The following is a 9,961-nucleotide window of genomic DNA, read 5'->3' on the forward strand; positions in this document are numbered from 1 at the left end:
GAACACTATAGCAAGATACATTAGCCTTATTTAGTGAATTGTAAACAATTAATGATAACTGAATGTTGCTTGATCTAATGTACAAAATATATTAAAAAGGCTGGCGAGTCAGTCACTAAAGTTTGGCTTTACTCATTCAAAGTTTAATTCTGATTTGCTCGCCTGATGCTTTCTGTGCACACCAATATTTCCCATAGCACAGTGGTTGCCATTATTCCCAAGGATTCTTATTCCCAAACAAAATGATGGATGAAACCTTCAGGTGGTGGAAAGGATTATTTCCCTGTCATTGAATGCTTTTGGATTATGAGATTTTCTATAATTTTAATAAGTTATGTTCGAAGTGTTACAAAATAAAATTTAAAAATGCCTCTCTTGTGTGCATCTGTGCATGTTTTGAGTTGACAATAACTAATTTAGCCATCTCCACAAATTTGCTTTGAGGCAAACGGGTGTTACTGCATGGTGACTACAAATAAGCAAAGCAGAAAAGACATGCTGCTCTCGGCTCCTCCATGAGACTGGAGAATGAAATGGAGAAAGTGTAAGTCCGAAAATGACCTGTGGGAGGCAGCAATATGCAAATGTGTGTCTTGTCTGCAGAAAGTTTATGGGATCATGCGTTCATTTACTAATAACTTGTTAGCTCAGCTGCATGTGAGAAGATTACATTACTGGCGTTATAGTTTAGGATCATGTTGATGAGAAACCTTATGGGCAACTCATCATACGCATTTAAATGACAATGGATTTTTTTTCACATGAAAGAGTTCATGAATTTGTCATGAATAATGCCATAATCTGCTGGTGGAAAACGTGAGCTGAGCTGACATAACTGAAAACGGAAAAAAAAACAGTTCATGGTGTAGGAATTCAAATAGGATTGAAATTGAATGTCTGACTTGGTGTCTGCGTGGGCGTGGCTACTGTAGGCTTAGATGTTCTCGTTGGTTTTGAATGGTTCATAAAGCAGTAGTTAAATGATAGATAGTTAGGAACCAAATGGACCCATATGGGACCCTTATGAGTATACAAATGGAACCAAATGTACACTCAGAGTTAAATTAACATTGATTGTATAATATAAATTGGGGTCCCAGAGATAGAAATGCCATTAAATGGGGGTCCGTAGCGTAATGCATGTCAAACGGGTCCTTGAAATTAAAATGGTTGAAAATCACTGCTAGAGCCGTAAAAATCTTCTCTTATGGGGGCCTTGAAATATCTTTTCAAATGGGGGTCCGCGGGCGAATAAGTGTGAATTTGGGGCTCCTTGACATGACAAAAAGTTTGAGAACCGCTGTCATAAAGCAACGAATGACGTAGGTCGTAGGACCAAAATATTTCATGAACTTGTGCTACATCACGAACCACCCAGAACCGATCAATGCCTCTAAATTGGACAGCTTCCAAATGGACAATCATACTGTTTTGTGCTACTGCACTGTTTAGAATCAACTACGGGTAGGCTACATGGACTGTCCTAGAAAGAAATTCTGTGTTTTGTACTAGGCCTACTTGTTTTTATGGCTTTGTTGTTGTTGGGAGATGATGTCATTTTCCCTGAGATAGCAGACAGTCGGCTCTCGGCTGGCGCAGACCGAGTGGATATGTATGTATTGGTGGATGGATGGAGCTGGATGTCCAGTCTCCAGTCTAATGACGGACAGAAGCAGGCGTACAGCCTAATGGACGAACGGAGGAGCTGAAGCTTAGGAATGCATCGCTGAAGCTGACCGGCATAAGGATGTCACATTCAGGAATCGACGTGTGCATCAATCCACTTTACAGCCAGCTGATTGATTGTCGGTGAGTCATTTACATGTCTGCAGATAGGACTTCACACAAGTTTATGGGCTAAACTTGTAGAACAACAAAGATACATATGTCAGATTGCATACTCCATGTAGCTAATATACAACCGATATTTAAGCAATATTACACGCGAGGGAGTGCTGTTATGCAGCTTATTAACAAGCCCATTCTCCAGGACATGGCTCCAAACTAGAAAAGCAAGGATTATTAATCTTGTCATCTTCACAAAGCTTCAATGGAGAAATGACTTGCAGACATTGATGTATCCTAATCTGTTGCCAGTTTGGACACCTGTTTGGAATGCGTAATGACAGACGACGTCGATTTCCTAAACTTGGCACCTGCCACCCAGTGCCACTGAAAGTGCCACTAAAAGCTCTGCTGCCAGCCTACCAGTGCCACCATAACGCCTCTGATCAATGCATTTAATCCCTCACTAGTAGACTGCTACATGTACTCAACGGCTCCCATGGTGCACTATAACTGTATGGAATTATAATAAGTAAAATGTAGGTGTCTGAGTGTAGGGTTGTGTCTTGGTCTGCAGTGGGCAAATCAACCCAGAGAGGGTGTGTTGCAAGAACTATAAACTTGGACTGTCTGGCTCTGGTTCAGAATTCTCCACCTGCGGTTATGTAAAGCAGTGGTTCTCAACCTGTGAGTCGGGATCCCCAGGGGGGATTTTGGGGGGTCCCCAGATGACAGTAAAGTGACAATTTAAGGGCTTTTAAGACCTTTTTAATGCCTAAGAAAAAAAAAAAAAAAAGCATTACTGCTACAAAAGTAATCAACAAACTATACTATAAAAACTGGTCAAACATAGGTCAAATGGTCAAATAATATAAGAAAGAGGCAATAAAAATGAAAATAGCCGTAGATCGGCTATTTTCACAATATTTATCTGTGGAATCAGGATGGGGTCCCCAGTTCAAATATGATTATTTTGGGGGGTCGCGGCCTTAATAGGTTGAGTACCACTGATGTATAGTCCTACCTACTAGCCACATCTTTGACCTCACCCATCAGGCTGTCCCAGGTCAGTGGTTATTGGGTAGAGCAGGCCACCTTGAGCAAAGTGTGTGTTAGAGAGTAATAAGATCCACCTTTCATCACATTAGTATTCTGACAGGTGAACAAAAGAAAGGGGGCGTGTCCATTATGTAAAACAAAAGAAAGGGGCGTGGTCTAATTATGTAAACCAAAATAAAGGGGCGTGGCCTATCGGCTGGGGGGGGAGTGGTTAGCGTGGGAAAAAAGGTGTGGTTAGCGTGGGGGTGGCTAGCGTGGGGAAAAAAAGGGTGGTGGGGGCTATTGTGGGGGAAAAGGGTGGGTAATGGTGGGAAATTTGAATGGATTAATGTTTACCAGTGGTTATAATAGAGGAGTGGAGGTATTCTCGGTAAACCGCGTGGAGATGAATCATTCGGGACGTATCACCAGAGCTTCTTCGACATTGCAAAGGAATATTGAGCAAAATTGTTGTCTTCCAGGGATTTTTATGATCTTACTTTATTTATTTGTTTATGTATTTACTTTGATGTTATAACTTGAAATTGCTTTCAACTGTCTGTGGAGCGTTATACGTGTTATGGTTTCAATGCCATTAAAAATATAGAACACAGACCGTCTAGTAAACAAATCCTTTTAACCTTTCTTCATGCCTACAACACTTTGCCTGTTCACTTTAGAATCTGGCTAGAATCTAACCCTTCTAGTAAAAACAATTTTTTTATATGTCGTATGATATTTGCATTTCACAAGAAACATGGACATAATGCTAGCTTGTGACTGTTAAAAATTTGTTTTCACGTTAAACATGTATGCGGTTAGAATATAGTTTTTTCATTGGAAATGCCCTAAACCTGAGGATAATGTAAAATGCTAACCATATTCAATTTACAATATATTCACCAAAACAATCCAACATATTAACATGTTGACATTAAAAACGGTTGTACAGCGTTTGACATTAGATCATTAAACCGTAAACATTTATTCATATATCATAATAACTATAGTTGGGTTCCGATTCCGGGGATAAGTTTGAGAGGACTTCTCCCTGTATTCTTTGGACAAAAAAGGGGTGGTTAGCGTGGGGAAAAAAAAGGGTGGTGGGGGTGGCTAGCGTGGGAAAAAAGGGTGGTGGGGGTGGCTAGCGTGGGGTTTATAGGAACCAGCGTGGGGGAAAAGGGTGGTGGGGGCTAGTGTGGGGAAAAAGGGTGGGTAATGGTGGGAAATTTGAATGGATTAATGTTTACACATGAATTATTAATGTTTACCGATGGTTATAATAGAGGGGTGGAGGGATTCTCGGGTAAACCGCGTGGAGATGAATCATTCGGGACGTATCACCAGAGCTTCTTCGACATTGCAAAGGAATATTGAGCAAAATTGTTGTCTTCCAGGGATTTTTATGATCTTACTTTATTTATTTGTTTATGTATTTACTTTGATGTTATAACTAGAAATTGCTTTCAACTGTCTGTGGAGCGTTATACGTGTTATGGTTTCAATGCCATTAAAAATATAGAACACAGACCGTCTAGTAAACAAATCCTTTTAACCTTTCTTCATGCCTATACAACACTTTGCCTGTTCACTTTAGAATCTGGCTAGAATCTAACCCTTCTAGTAAAAAAATTTTTTTATATGTCGTATGATATTTCTATTTCACAAGAAACATGGACATAATGCTAGCTTGTGACTGTTAAAAATGTGTTTTCACGTTGAACATGTATGCGGTTAGAATATAGTTTTTTCATTGAAAATGCCCTAAACCTGAGGATAATGTAAAATGCTAACCATATTCAATTTGCAATATATTCACCAAAACAATCCAATATATGAACATGTTGACATTAAAAACGGTTGTACAGCGTTTGACATTAGATCATTAAACAGTAAACATTTATTCATATATCATAATAACTATAGTTGGGTTCCGATTCCGGGGATAAGTTTGAGAGGACTTCTCCCTGTATTCTTTGGACAAAAGCTATTCAGGAACTCATTGTTGAGATTGACTGGACAATAGACAACTATTGAAAGGAAGGGGGGAAAAGGGGGAGAGGGAGGGCTTTTGATAATGATAATTTTGAAAATATTGTAGGCTACTCCTCACCAGAGAAGGAAAAAACTTTTATAGCATCAATGATCTTATAGTGTGTGATGTTAGATTATGACCGTTAAAAATACGTGTTCATGTTAAACATGTAGAGTAACCTAGAATATTGTTTTTTAATTGAAAATGCCCTCACTCACTATGCTCATGTTACACACCCCAGGGGTGTGGCTTAGGAAACTATATTTATACTTATATTGTTTAAACTGATTTGCAGGTTCACCTGAATAAACAGGGTAAACGGTAGACAGAGTCAGTTTCGCTGTTGTTATTGTTGTTCTTTCTCGCTTCCTTGTGCATCTCATTTATTAACACGTATGCAGGTTATTTCAACAATTACTTAATTTACTGTTCTTTCTTTGTTTTAAAGAGTTTCAGCTACTGTATTCAATATTCTCACATTCATAAAATAACAATAAACCCATCTGTTCTTTTTTCTTACACATATTAATCAAAATCCTTTCCCCTCTTCACGGCTTCAACACACTGGATTATACTCTTTGGCTTACACCAATAATATGTTTAGAATTAATTATTTTTGACATATCATGTCACTGTGAACTTATTACATAAACATCATGAAATCAATCAGAAGTCACTTACTTCTAAATATTGACCCAAAAGGTTCATACTGCATTTCAGCAGCTATTCAGGAACTCATTGTTGAGATTGACTGGACAATAGAGAACTAATATTGAAAGGAAGAGGGCAAAAGGGGGAGAGGGAGGGCTTTTGATCTCAAGTGCTGAAGTTAAAACATGTAAACAAATAGCTCATTTTGGAATAGAAATGAAGGCATGCTGAAAGTAGGCTACTGTAATTTAATCAGAAACTTACAACATACATAGGAGCAAAAAACAAGCATTGCAGTTATTTTAAAACTAGAGGTTATCCCCCCGTGATTCCCGTCCTCAGCTTCCATAACCTCGTCGTCTTTTTCATCTTCCATACCCTCGTCCTCTTCGTCCTCTTCGTCTTTTTCATCTTCCTCTTCATCTTTTTCCTCTCCCTCTTTTTCCTCATCATCTTCCTCTTTTTCACCAGCGTTTTCCTCATCCGTATCCGTCACTACGACAAGTCCTTCTACAGTAGTAGAGTCTGAATCATACGCTTCGGCATACCTAGCCGCAACTCCTTCTACAGAGTCTGAATCATACATTTCGGCATGCCTAGCCAGCTCAAAAGCTCGTTCTTTTGCCATGAGAGCGAGATCATCTAGCCATTCTTTAACCACACCCATGCGAGACAAAACTTCGATTGCAATTTGCTCTTCGGGTTTAGAATCCGTTAAGAACGATGAAGAAGTCGATGCGTCGATGGAAGGGTGATCCGCAGGAAGTCTTGTCAAAACCATTTCCAATCGACGGCTACCCGTAGTCTCGATAGGGGGATCCGCAGGAAGCCTTGTCGAAGAAGCTCTGGTGATACGTCCGGAATGATTCATCTCCACGCGGTTTACAGAGAATCCCTCCACCCCTCTATTATAACCATCTGTAATCATAAATAATTCATGTGTAAACAATAATCCATTCAAATTTCCCACCTTTTTTTCCCCACACTAGCCCCCACCACCCTTTTTTTTCCCACGCTAGCCACCCCCACCATCCTTTTTCCCCACGCTAACCACTCCCCCTTTTCCCACGCTAACCACTCCCCCCAGCCGATAGGCCACGCCCTATATTTTACCACATAGTAATGTTTGGTGTCTGGTTTCTGTTTTGATTTATTGTTGTGTGTAACATATGTGTGTAAAATATATCTTCATGTTTCTTGTCAAACTAAAATATCAAACACATATCATTTTTTTTATCATAGCAGTTTAGATTCTAATGTGAACAAAGTGTTGTAGGTGTGAAGAAAATGTTAGAAGTCATGTAATGCTTGCTGAAAACGAAGAGTTAGTTTAATTCATGATATAGCAATAATAATAATAATAGAAGCGGTCAGCTTCTGTAGAGGTAGCCAATTGTCTAACAACCAACTTGTTTGTCTAACAACCAACTTGAGTATACCCTCATATTTCTAAAATGTTTATTCCTCTTAAATGCTTCAATTTATGTCCGCTTTCAAAGTTACAATTTAACTCACCTACGTATTTTCTCACACATTGTCAGCATTCTCTAACTAAGTTCACAAAATAGTATGTGTATATCTGAAAATGTATCAATATTTGTTTATTAATAGATATTTATGATTACCATTTACGCTGTAGCAGCCATTGAACAATATTATTAGTTGAACTTTTCAATTCTGGTCTTACAGGTTCTAGTATGCACAGTATATAGTGTAGATACTCTGTTATATGGCTTTATGTTGATTTTACACTTTTTTCTTTTTTACACACTAATGGTTTTCCATGAGGATATCAAAATATTTAGCTACGCATTAACGCTGCCTTACCCATTTAACTATACAGTTGTTAAGCTTTCTTTAAGCAAATACCTTTATTAGGAGGTAATTCTACGCCTAGTTTTAGACTAACAGATGTACTAACTAATGCTATTAGTGTAATAGTGTCTAGCTATTAGACAATATTTCCTTTTTACCAACATGCCATGTTGTTGTTGTCGTCAATAGTTTTGGTTGAGATTTGTTCACAAACAGTATATGATTTGTGTGCAGACAAACTCTAGCTATAGTTTTTGGACTAAAATGTATATATATATATATCTTCAAATACATTATTGAATGCTTATAGCTTATACCACTGTTTAATAAACAAACATATCGCGTTGTGTTATTGTGTTATGCAATATTACTATTGCATAATAGTAACTATGAAGGAAATGCATTTATGCTATAGTCAATGCTACCTATAACTACCATTATCTACTTAGCTTTGCACAAATCACCAAAATCTGTAACAACAAATAACCGTAATGTTAACGAATTAACACAATCTTTAATTGAAATGTACGATCATAAGAACAAACTAGCTATTAAATGCAAAGTTAAAAAGGATAGTCTTCCATAAGATGTATGAAGTGGATCATAATTTTTCAGCTTGTATTCAAAGATGTCCCAAACAACTGTTTGAGCCATGCAAATTGCTCAATGTGTAAAGATGTTAAACGACGATAACATATACGGCTTTACATTTTAGAATGAAATGTATAATAATAACATATATATATATATATCCTCCTCTCTAACCGTTACGTTTTTTCAAAGGTTTCTTTCCCTAAGTTGCAATGTGGCATAGCCGTTTACACATTACCGTGTTCAGTATAACCGAACGACAACCTTTACTAAAATGTGATACTTGCTTTGGGGGTGTAAATATATATAATCTCTTAATATATAATATAAATATAATCTCACCCATTTTCTCAATCTACCCTTTGGGCTGATTTTAATTGATTTTAATTAATTATTTAAATGTAATTGAGTTAAATTAAATGAACTGCATGGGGTTTGGTCTGAACTAAATTAATAATATACTCATTTTTCCTGGGTAATATATACCATTTGAAGTGTACAAAACAATGTTTTTGTTAAAGTTAATTTCTATGACACTTATTATTCATCTTGTTTGATGAATTGTGTTGCTAAGGAAACATTAAATGTACCAAAAACAACCTTTGAAATGATATATTTGCACAAAACTATCCCTGTAAAATTATTGTACCTATACAGTCTGTGGCATTTGCGGTCAATACTATTCAGACTGCCTACAACACATGATCTGTTTTTGTGAAATAGTTGTAGATTATAGATGAGTGTTATCTGTGTAAGTGAGAAAAACATACGTTAACATTGCCAAAGCAACAGTATTCAGCTATAGGCCCCAAACGAGTATCGAAGAAATTATGATTAACTGGCTATTGAACTAATGTAGTCCGGTGAACACTTCATTAGTAAAATTGTGTTTTGTTTTTATGCTTTGGATGTCTTGTGTTTTGTGCGGCTGTATTGGTATTGTGCATGGTGTTGATGCTGGGGTGATGATGGGTGGAGTTATGCATTTCTGTTGAATATGTGCGTTTGATTTGCTATTGGGCAGCTGCGTTGATTACGGGTATAGTTTGTTGTTGGATCTGCATAGCCGTGTTGAAAAAAATTCAACACATTTTTGTTGATGTTGGTTGTTGTTTAGTCCTGTTGCTGTGTATTTGTTTGGTTTTAACATTGTATGGAAAATACAGATAGAAGGGGGGAAATCTGTGTAAAATCACTGTACAGACTGTTGCATTTGCAGTATAACACAAGACCTGTATTGTAATAAAAGATTGTCTCTTCAGTAAACTGTCAAAAATGTAAACCTTATTGAGTTATACTGTAAGGCCCAATATATTACATATCTATATACAAACTAAATATCATGTAATCTTTCCAGGTATCTTCCAGGAAGCAATTTACTTCTCTAGAATTAAGGGATAGTCTTCAAATGGAATTCACCATCTTAACGCGAGGACTCCCAAACTTAACCCAAAATAAAATGTAGCATAAAAGTAAGTAATAAACTGTACCAACGTTTTAATATCAATTTGGTTTGCCTTAAATAAAGGTTAAAAAGGTGTAAAAGACTTTGATTTGAAATGTCAAACGGGTAAAATAAGGTTTTGTTTGGGGAATTGTTATGGCAATATTGGACTGTTAAATATTGATCTATCATTTCATGATTGTATGCATATCATGAGATTACATTTGCTCCACACCAACTGATGTGTGTGGCAAGGGTAGTAACCCTAACTCACTGGGGAGATTGGGGGACATGCTGTGTGGACAAAGAACTGGTTTGCCCTGGCCAGGAGGGGGGTATGACACAGGGGGGGGGGTATGACACCCTAAAGACTAATCATTGTGTATATTCCTGCACTATACCTGCATCCAGTGATCTTGGTACATAGAAATTGATCTATTGAAGATTCTGACTTTCAAATGTACATATTTTTTGTTTTGATTGTATTTCTGTATTGTTGTATTGTGCTTTCTGCTTTGGCAATGTAAACGTATGTTTTCTCATGCCAATAAAGCCCTTTGAATTGAATTGAATTGAATTGAATTGAATTGAATTGACAACTC

This window comes from Gymnoscopelus braueri (assembly GCF_963280865.1).
Source record: "Gymnoscopelus braueri genome assembly, chromosome: 2".
NCBI lineage: Eukaryota > Metazoa > Chordata > Actinopteri > Myctophiformes > Myctophidae > Gymnoscopelus > Gymnoscopelus braueri.